Here is an 11,440-nt window from a genome sequence, read left to right on the forward strand (position 1 = left end):
CATTGGCCCCTAGAGGGCTGAACGAAGATTTTGATATTAGACCCTTTTTGGGTTAATGGTGTTTTTCAGGAACTTGTGATTTGTTTTTTTATTGCCATTATACATATACAGCATATGCTAATTGAAAATGTTAACAGGATTAAACAATGTCGTCCCGTAGGATGACGGCGGTAATCCGCGCTCCATAAGTGATGAATTGGAGAGGAAGTACAGAGAGGGGGAAACCACAGTGGAATTTGCTGCTGGGAATTATCAATATGAACTAGACTTTCAAGGTACAAATGCTTTTGTTGCATGGCATTGTGATGCGGCTTCTTTACAGTGTGAGATTAATAATTAAATTAAAGGTGCAGTTTTCACTTGCATAGTGCTGAAGGTCATCAGAACATGGAAAACAGCATGTGTGGCACTGAAGTAAATGAAGCACTACATAAACTAAATATTTCTCCCACTCTATAGAGAGCAATCAAAGGACAGTAACATAGAGAATCATAATGACTAAATTTCAATGTTTGATTTTTAGCCGTTTGATTGCAAGGTGCCAATTGCTTGTCGTTACCCCATGTACAGTACACTACACAATGCGAGGCACGATTGAGCCAAAAGTCATCTCAATTCCCAAATAGTTATGTAACTGATCAATCGGGCCAAAAATCGTACAGTGTACACCCATCTTGAGCATAGTAATTTACTTTCTGACAGCTATTTTAATCCAGCCTCTGAGTTATCACAATACAACCCAAAATGGGAACGTGTTCTGGCTGTCTCTGGCTGTAAATAATGTATGGGTATTGCAGCTTATTGATTTAAAAAATGCTATCCAGTAGCCAGTTGTTGAGGGATATGCTACAGTGGGCTATACAGGTTTATTATTTTTAGAGAGGGGGGGTAAACTGATACTCATATACAGTAAATACCTCTCTCCCTCTCTGTTACTTGGTATTACTGGAACCTGTAGCAATGAATGCATCATGAATCTTGAACACTAGATGTCAACTGCACAACCCCAGGTTAGGAGATTGATGTTCAGTTCCCTTGCCAATGCACTGTGGTATGTACTACCAACACCTTTTGCCTCTACCCTTTTCAGATATGCTCCAAACAAACACGACCACCAATGTGAAGAGGCTCCTGAGAAGGCGCCCAAAGTTCATCTCACAGAGAGATGTACAGAAAACATGGTGACTGAAAGTCTTGTATTGTAGCAAGAGAGGAATTCCAATGTCAGTGCTGTCATTTCATTTTTCAAGATTTTGTCTGTTTTTGTGTGTGTTAAAGTGCCATTTACCGAGATAAACGTTCACCAAGTATCCCGAAGACTTTGCCGCATCACTGGGACATACGCCTTCTTCCAGCAACAGGATATGAGGTTTGGCTGTAGATCATACACAGATGTTGGAACCCATGCATTTGCAGAAATGCTTTGTTTCCCTGCTATTTATAGTGTTTTCGTAATCATGTTAATGGTCAATGATGGGCTAAATGGATTAATTACAATCTATAGCTCCACATATCATACTGACCTGGTTTGACCTGTCCTGCTCATCCAGATGATAGGCTGGTTGAATTCTGCTTGAATTGGACAGGTGAAGCTGTGTTTAGTGTTTTCATAATCTTATCTTTATAGTTTAAAGATGCATTGTGTAAGACTGTGGACAGGGTAGGAATTGCAGCTATGCTGATCATTGATACTGTGCTGCCTATTGCCAAATTTGGTCTTTTCATGAATATAAATAAATAATAAACCGATATTTACTAGTGTGACAAAAGAACAGTATGTTATGCCTTAAAAGGCCTATTTCTGGGAATTCAAAATGGCGAACCATGGAGAAGATCCCCCTTTTCATTTATAGAATGTCAATTGAAATTTCCCCTGTCATAATGAATACTTAGAATTTAATGTGTTGTGTCAGTATTTTTTAAAGGTAACATTTTGGAAAGGGAAGCATGAATTCTGGAAATTAACTACTTAAAATATGACACAGTGCACCTTTAAGAAATGTCATGTTTCAATTCATCTCTGTTGTTTATAGAGAATCAGGCTCTCAGCATCAGCAGAATACAATAAGGTCCTGGAGTCCTTCAATGAAACCATGCCGGCGTGTACCATTCTCAGCATCCACAGGATACAGAATGTGAATTTGTGGAATTTTTTCATGTTGTAAGTCCCCACTTACATTTTACAGTATACAGTACATACCTCATGTTGTCCAATGTCTTGAGGTTCTGGCACTTCATTTTCACATTAGTAGGCTACACAGTAAAAAAAGAACTGTTGTTTTTACGGAAAATTGCTGGCAGCAGTGGTTGCCAAAGTCTACCTTTAAACAAATAACGGTATATTTCCTTTTTACATTTTACGGTAAGATTATGGCAGCAGTGGTTGCCAAAGCCTACCGTTAAATAAATAACGGTATTATTTTTTTTACATTTTACTGTAAAATTATGGCAGCAGTGGTTGCCAAAACAGATTGGACAGATTATATTCAGGTGAGTTCAATTATAGAGTTACAATCAGACAACTGATTGGACTGATTATACTCAGGTGAGTCCAATTATAGAGTTGCAATCACAGACAACTGATTAGACTGATTCTACTCATTGGAGTCCAATAAACATCAACTTAATTAGATACCTAAATAAATGTCCAATTGCCAGATTGTCTAGTGCAGGCAGGTGGACCAGTCTAGTATCATCAATGAAGGGTATGCAAATCCATTCTTTATTTAAAAAAGGCCTGAAAATAACCTTAAGGAAAATGAAGGCCAAAGCTAGCGGGGCAAGCAAGCTAACAAACAAGCTAGTTAGCAAGCCACCATGCAGCCACCCTTACAACGTGACCTGCCAGCCGGCCTGGCCAGGTGAGGGCAGGCCAGCAGCCGGCCAGCCTTACAGCCAGCCAGCCAGCTAGCTAGCTAGCAACCAGTGAGCAGTACAATGCAACAGTCCCGGTTTAAATACATGTTCAAGTGAACCATGTGACCCGAGTGATGAAGCATTTGGCAGGTGTAGGCAGTAAGTTAATCATTGCATGACAGCCCTTAGCACTCAGGTGAGGTCAGGAATTGATTGATAGATTGATTCGGATGGGGTAGAATGACAGTTTCAAATAGACTGGGCTACTTCTAAGAGCTCAAGGGATTACTGTACCAGGTAGACTTTTTCAGATTATACTAGCCCAGTGATACTCACTATTTTTTCCTCAAGAGCCACATTAGGGGAAAAAAGTCAGGGCCTTTCTTTTTTTTGGGGGGGGGCGAGGGGGGGGTAATTACATCATGATAGTGTTGGACTCATAATACGGGGTTGTAGTATTATTCATGCAAATTATTATTAGTAGCAGTATAATTATTAATTATGAAATAGTATTATTAAATTATTAATTAATTACCCTATGTCAGCACATGCTGTTAGGCCTCCTAGCTCACTTTTAAACACTAAAAGACACCTCTGCTGAAGGGCACTTTTACATCAAAGAGCAAATGGGAAGTTCAGTTTAACACCAGTCTAACTCTGATCAATCGAACTCTGGCAAATTTGCTGTGTACATATGTGTACACCAGTGAAAAATAAAGTCATGTACCGTTTCTTGACTACTTCATCTTCACTTAACGGTATTTTCCAATATTTTATTTTCAGTGAACAGTTCAGTATTTTGTACATATTGACACCAGTGAAAAATAAAGTTATGCACCGTTTCTTGACTACTTCATCTCACTTAACTGTATTTTCCAATATCTTCGTTTACAGAGAACAGTCCAGTATTTTATGACACCTGTCAAAAATAAAGTTATGTAGCGCTTTTTGACTAAATAGTGGCTTGCCATATTTAGTACAGAGATAAACTGTTTTACATTTTACGGTCCCTGACTGTTGCAATTTGACAGTTTTTTGCCGTAATTTCAACAGGCATTTTTTACAGTGTAATGTTGTCAAATGCTGTTACAGTATTTGTTGTAAATCTGTCTATTTTCAGAATTATTGGTGCAAATTATGACATCACTGATGATGAATTCACAGGCAAATGGATGCTATGAAAGCCAAGGCTGATGAAGACGTTGCTGAGAGACTCCTCTTCCATGGTACCGAGACACAACATGTGGACGCTATCTGTCGTGACAACATCGACTGGAGGATGTGTGGCAAGAATGGGACTCGATTTGGAAAAGGTGAGTTTATTTTTTTATTGTGACTTAAATAAGAGTAATCCTCACATTATTCCTCTTCCTTTCCGTTAAAAGTTGAATCCATTTTTTATAGGATCCTATTTTGCCAAAGACGCAAAGTACTCTAACGGATACACAAGTACATCGGGGACCAGGTCCATGTTTGCGTGTCGGGTCCTGGTGGGAGACTACACCTTAGGCCGGGAGGAGTACACCAAGCCTCCATTCAAAAATGCAGACGAGACGTGCACATTTGATAGCTGTGTAGACATCATTGGCGATCCACATGTGTTTGTTGTTTTCGAGAAGAGCCAGATCTACCCTGAGTATCTCATTCAGTATGAAGAGCAAAACAATGAGCCCCAAGTAGCAACCCGAATTCAGGCCACAGCGCCACCTACTAAGTCCTGTTGCTGTTGCTGTCCCTGCGGCGACTGGGATGACTGCGGAGACTTCTGTCTTGATTTCATATACTACTTGTTTTGTGGCTGCTGTTGTGATTGACCCTGTGTATACAACAGATGTTTTTTGTTTTAAACAGGAGCTTTTTTTCATTTCCAAGTGCAATGTCTTATATTGTGACTGACCCAGTATATAGGCTACTGCTCTACAAAAGCAGAGTGCAGTAACTACCCCAACATTGAAACTGAGCAGTAGTACATACACAGTAAAAAATATTCCCGTGATGTCACAGGCACTTACTGGCTACTAATTGCATTCATTTCACAGTAGTTTACTGTGGCCATCCTCACAGTTTACTGTGATCTTCTCACAGTAGTTTACTGTGGCCACACCACAGTAAGTTACTGTCACCCTACCCACACTACCATGATCCCGCCCCTCCATTCATCACCACAAAAGAGGTAGCTACCATGTTATTGTGGCACCTCCCATTCCCCACCATGACTGAGACAACTGTGGCATGGAACCAGTCCATCCCACTGCTCTATAGAATTGTTAGAACGAACCATCCATAACCACAGGGAAACTCAAGTGTCTGCAATATGTGCAATATTATTACCATTTGTTAATTGTAGTCTCCTGGATGATAGAACATTAACCAGTGTGTATAGAATACTCTGGTTGAGCATAATTAGACAAACCTGAAATTTCTTAATCAAGTAAGCAACACACCAAAAAGGATACCTGCTACCATAATACTCACTACCAATTAAATAGCTAGCCAGCCAACAAACCAGTCCACCAGCCAACCAAAAGAGTCAGTTGTCAGCTAGCCAGCCAAAGAGCCGGCTAACCAACTAACACTCAGTTAGTCAGCCAACTAACCAACAAACAAGTCAGTTGTATGGCTAGCCAGCTAACAAACCAGCCATCCAGTCAACCAAAAGAGTCAGTTAGCCAGCCAACCAGCTGGCCAACAAACAGTCAGTTGGTCGGTCAGTTAGCTCACTAACCAACAAGCCGGACAGAGAGCCAGCGAACCAGTCATTTAGGCAAGCAACTCATGCATTGTGACAGTCTGAGTTTATATAGAGGTGAAAGTTAACCATGTGACCAGAGTAATCAGGCATGTGGCAGCTGCAGGTAGTAATTCAATGAACTTGTAACAGTCCTATGTACTCAAGTGAGGTCAGGTACTAATTGACAGATTGATTGGGCACTACCATTGTTCCTGGTTGATGGTAGGCAATGTAAATCATGTCATGCAGCATTTGACTTTCAATTGTGCAATGGCACTTCACAAGATAGCCTAATTTTGTTTACTAGGTGGCAATATTCTGATTTAAAATTGGATGCTGGAGTTTTGCACATCCAAGACAAAGGCATTAGCAGGTGCCAACTTAAGAAAGTGTTTGTGTAGCACATTGTTTGCAACTTAATTTATTGGAAGCAGAACCAGCAACATTTCCAATCATAGACCTTCTTCTAATTAGGCCTGACAATTAGTAATTACAATCAATCATGGCCAGGAGCAACCCAAAGTGACATACAGATATGCAACATTGGTTACTGTCCCTAGGGTAATGCCAGGTTATTAGGGATTAGAACCTGCAACTCTCTGATCTTAAGTCCACCTCCCTAACCATTAGGCCAAGGCAGCCACATAGTGCACCCAATCATGGCCTAGAGCCACGAAACACCTGTTATAACAGCACAGTAGTTAACTGTGATATGACGAAAAGTCTCTCTGGATTTCACAGTAACAAATTATGGCAGAATATCACAGTATGTTACTGTGAAATGAATGCAATTAGTAGCCAGTAACTCCCTGTGAGTTCACAGTAAGATATTGTTAAACACTTGAAGTGGGCGAAAGTTCAATGGGAAGGCATGTCAGTTGGGTTGAAGGCTGACGCCTTTACAGTAGTTAACTGTGATACGACGAATTCACACTATGTTACTGTGAAATGAATGCAATTAGTAGCCAGTAACTCCCTGTGAGTTCACAGTAAGATATTGTTACACACTTGAAGTGGGCGAAAGTTAAATGGGAAGGCATGTCAGTTGGGTTGAGGGCTGACTCATTTACTCAAAGTGATACACAAATATTGGTTGCTGTCCCTAGGGCAATGTAGGGTTTGGAGGGATTTGAACCTGCAATTTACGGAACTTAAGTCCACCTCCCTAACCATTAGGCCAAGGCTGCCACAAAGCATAACCTGGGCCTTCAGAGAGTTCATCGCCATTTACAGCAAACTATTTAGTCATCAACTTCTTGTTTGCTACATGTCTTCCCATGCTTGGTCATCTCCTTTTTTCTCACTTCCTCATGTCAATATGTACAACCTGAGGGGGAGGGGCTTAGGACATACAGGCTTCAGATCGTGTCCCATCATGCAATGCACTTATGGAGAGCCATTTATCTAGAAGGAATATCTTAAGTGTGCTTCAAAATATTACTCCTTGTTATATTCTGTGTTTATTTTAAGGGTTGTACTATTTAAAGTGGTACACAAGAAAAATGACCATATTCCTACCGTCATGAGGATGGTCATCTCCCAATATATATAAGCTCTCCTGTTCTTTAAAAGAGAGTGGGGAAAACGTGGTCAACTGATGATGGGTGTATACATGAATACCACAAGACATTAAGAATGAAATAATTTGCTGAAAATGTCAATGAAAGGTGTGATTGTAATGAAGAGCCCAACCTGTCTATGACTGAAGTTGTGCCCCAATGCACTAATAATTCAATAGATACTCCGCCCACACAGTAGTTTACTGTGATGTTTCCTAGTTTATCACTTTGGCATGCTGGTTATCCTTGAAGAGCACAGTAAAATACTGTGATGTGCAAGTTAGGTGAGAAATGGGAAGTGATACAATGATTTCAAACTAATTTGCTGTGTGCCGTGTGACCATCACAGTAGCATAGTGTACCAGAACATCAGAGTAATTAACTGTGAGATTTCACAGTAAATTACTCTGAAATCCTTGTAAGTTTTTACTGTGTAGTTACTGCACTTTGCCTGTGTTGGGCAGTTGAGTTTTTTATTTCATGTTTTAAACATGAGCCATTTCTTTCATTTACAAGTGCAATGTCTCATATGCAACATACAGTACTTTAAACATATAACCTGCAGAGTTAATGAATTACTTGAAAGTTATTTATGCTTAACATACTGCACATCTATTAATCTGTTGAACTGAAGCTGCTAACTGACGCCTGTCTAGTAATGCTATGTATGGATGCACCAACTGTATTATGCACTTCAGTACTGCACTTTTAATAGGCCTATTTATTGAGTCTTTCTTTTGTTTTGTGTGTTTTTGTTTTGTTTTGTTTTGTTTTGTTTTTGTTGTGTGTTATGTGTCATGTGTTTTATGTTGCAGCAGTTTTGTGATTTTTCAAGATGAATTTTATGCAAATAGCTAATCTTGAATCTTGAATCTTGAACAATGTAACATGTAACATAGTATGTGTAATTATAGTATATTTCTTTATAAATTGCAAACACATTTTGAATAAATAAATCAACAATATATAATGATACATTGTTTCAAAATCATTGCTATTCTGATGTTGTTCCTTAAGGTCCTTGACTGTTATGTTGTGATGCTGTACAGCTAAGCTGTTTCTCAAACCTTTTCTGTCCATGCCCCCTCAACAAAACGGTTACAAAAATACAAATGATTAGGGCCTAAATAAATAAATAGCCCAAGTTTATTACAGTCCAAAAGTTAATTGAATCCCAAATATCCTACAATGTTCTACACATGTTTAGGACATTTAGTGAATGAGTTGTGCCCTTCATATTACTAAAAAGAAAATTGAAAAGAAAATAAAGGTCCGCAACACTGTTAAATGCTCGGCATTTAACAGTGTTGCAGACCTTTATTTTCTTTTCAGTTATCTTATGTTTGGTCCAGCACCTGTGCCACTGATGTGTGCGCATTGTTTGACTTTCTGGACTCCCTTTATATTAATAGCCATTGTCATCATCAACACAAACTGAGTGTAGAAATTCAAACGGAAACTTAAAACACTGGCTGAAGCTAAACCAAAGATGTAATCATGATGTCACATTACAGATAACACACACACACCACACAACTGTATAGTTCACATACACATTTTATTGTTTTTCTTTTTTGAACAAGGTTTTAATGCTATAGGAAGCATGTTTTATGATCATATGTAAATGTATATCTCTATGTTGTACGTGATATACACAATGTTTGATTAGAATAGGAAGCCTGATCAGGGACTGGGGCTGTAAATTATCCATCTGGCTATAAACCTTTAGCCATGCGCAACATCCTACGTACTTCCGCCAAGAGACTTGGCTCCACATTAGGGGTCTTACACACCAGGGCGGTAAAGCGTCGCGGAACGGCCGCGTTTTTTACCGGCGTCGGTGAAAATACATTGAAACCTATCTGTCCTTACACACCAACCGGCGGTAGTCGATGCATTTGGAAAATAGAACTCGAGCGTATTTTTCATGCCGGCGACCGGCGGTGTCTCATTCAAATGAATGGCAAAGTAGCATGCTAGCTTTGGCTGTGGGGAGGGTTTTGAATAGGACTGGCCGCGCACGCCGACGCTGTCAGTGTGAAAGGCAGAGAAAAATACGCCGGCCAAAACTAAGCAGAAAGACCGCGTTCGTCCCGGGACCGTTCCGTTCCGCCTTGGTATGTTTTGGCCCTTACGTCTGGTAACTGTTTTCTGTGGAGCGATGTTGAGGATTTGTCTGGTGTTCTGACAAACGTTCCTCAATTGTAATTTTATCCTATGAAAGGATGTTCTGTCAGATTTGTCTGTTTTAACGGTCCTACATCGCCAAAGATAGACGTCAGACATGTTTGTTGAATAACTTATCCTAGTTTTCCCCAAAACGTCCTTCCCGCTTCCTGCAATCGCGTCAGATCAAGCAACCTCCAGACCATAAATATACGAAATGAAATGGTAGTATTATGGGATGGTCAGGACCAAGCGAATAAACCTTTTATGCATTCACACATCTGCAAATTTTGTCATGGCCTTGACATGTCATGTTTGTAATGATGTGCTCTGCATTTAAAGGGATACTGTCCCATTTTTGGAAATAAGCTTATTTTACACCTCCCCTTGAGTTAAATAATAGGGTTTTACCGTTCTTCTGTACTTTCAACCGTTCTCGGGGTATGGCAGTACAAATTTTACCTCCATGCTAGCAGTTAACATTGAGTCCTATGAGACCAGGTCGCGGCTAACTGGTCTCATAGGACTCAATGTTAACTGTTAGCTTGGAGGTAAAATTTGCACTGTCATAACTAGAAAACGGTTGAAAGTACAGGACAACGGTAAAACCCTATTATTTATCTCAAGGGAAGGTGTAAAATAAGCTTTGCAAAAATGGGACAGTATCACTTTAAGTAAAAGGAAGAGATAAGACACACGCCACTTACTCAGTGCATGTCATCTCAAGGGCGTCTGAGTGGTCTTAAGTTCTTTGAAGGTGATGTAAGAGACAAAAGGAGAGGATGGGAGGTTAGATATTGAGGTGGGTTCTTTATGTTACTAGCCATCATCACCAACACACCAGAGGTCCACACCGTAACAGGTGAAAGGAATATTAAGCCTGATTCGGACGGGACTTTAATTACCTATGGACCCCCGGTAATTCGGAATAATTACAGAGAATGTCTGAGTTCTTACCGCAGAGATACACCAGCGGTGACGCGATTCAAGCGACAGAGTGTAGCAGCAAGCGATACGAGAGATTGAGGAGACTAGAGTATGTCCGTACAGGCAGAAGGCAAAGCATTCAAGCATTCCCATTGGCTGTGGTCACTGACCTCTATACAGTCATTGGCTGTCGCGGCTTGTCGCCGAACCGCGTCATAGAAAGTTGAAGAGATTTCAACTTCAAATTGTCGCGCTCGTCGCGCAAATCGCTCTAGTCTCCAGAATCGCTTTTGTCTCTCGACTCAATACAAAGTCAATTACTTCCATCGCTCGACTCGCTCAGATCGCCGCTGGTGTATCTCTGCGGTAAGTCCTGTGCGAATGTGCCATGTCTGCGATTTGTGAGGTAATAATTCTGCCGCAAATTACATACTGTATTTCGGCGAAACTCAGACGTCCTGGGGTAATTTTACATTTTTCTGAACTCCCTTGTAATGTCTGTGAATTGAGTAAATAACAGACGTTTATTTATCCCGTCCGAATGCGCCCCGAAAAATCACGGAGGTCCAGGGGTAATTGCGAATCACCAGGGGTCCATAGGTAATATTTATCCCGTGCGAATCGGGCTTAAGTCACAAGAGAACCGAAACGATGATACACAATAAGGGCACGCACCTCAAGGCCGTCTGACTGGTCCTTAGTTGTTTGAAGGGGGTGTAAATAACAAAACCCTCAATGATCTCTTGTCTTGCATCACAAGGTCACAAGTAAAAGCAGAGGACGGGAGGTTACATATTGTAAGTAAGTAAGTATGCCTTTAATTATCCCGCCATGGGGAAATTCATTTGTTGCAGCATTAACATACAGATTGTGCAAAGACAATAGACAGTATACATACAACACAGGACCAGGAGTTTAAAAAGTATATGTAGGATAGATAAAAAGAGATGTTAAAGAAAATAGAAATGTCTCTGTTAAAAACAACAAGTACATTAGTAGAAGTGGAAGTGCATTTGTAAAAAGTGCATTAGCAGCTTCATAAAAAAGGAGTGGGTGCTAGGACAATAATAAATAAGTAAGTTAAGTTAAAAAGTTAAAAAGATAAAAAGACCATCACTACCACCACCACCATCATCACCATCATCATGGCTACCGCAGGGACTTGGTGTTATTATATAGTCTGACTGCAGAGGGAAGAAAG

At 40.2% G+C, this 11,440-nt stretch overlaps 1 long non-coding RNA gene across 1 annotated transcript; it reads left to right on the forward strand.

The window, feature by feature from the left end:
• Positions 1-2,037: 2,037 nt before the first annotated feature.
• Positions 2,038-4,328, forward strand: LOC134464122 (uncharacterized). The gene is made up of 3 exons (XR_010037843.1): positions 2,038-2,161; positions 4,021-4,082; positions 4,261-4,328. It is a non-coding gene; the product is annotated as an uncharacterized LOC134464122 (long non-coding RNA).
• The last annotated feature ends 7,112 nt before the right edge of the window (positions 4,329-11,440 follow it).

The sequence above is a fragment of the Engraulis encrasicolus genome, chromosome 15, assembly GCF_034702125.1.
Source record: "Engraulis encrasicolus isolate BLACKSEA-1 chromosome 15, IST_EnEncr_1.0, whole genome shotgun sequence".
NCBI lineage: Eukaryota > Metazoa > Chordata > Actinopteri > Clupeiformes > Engraulidae > Engraulis > Engraulis encrasicolus.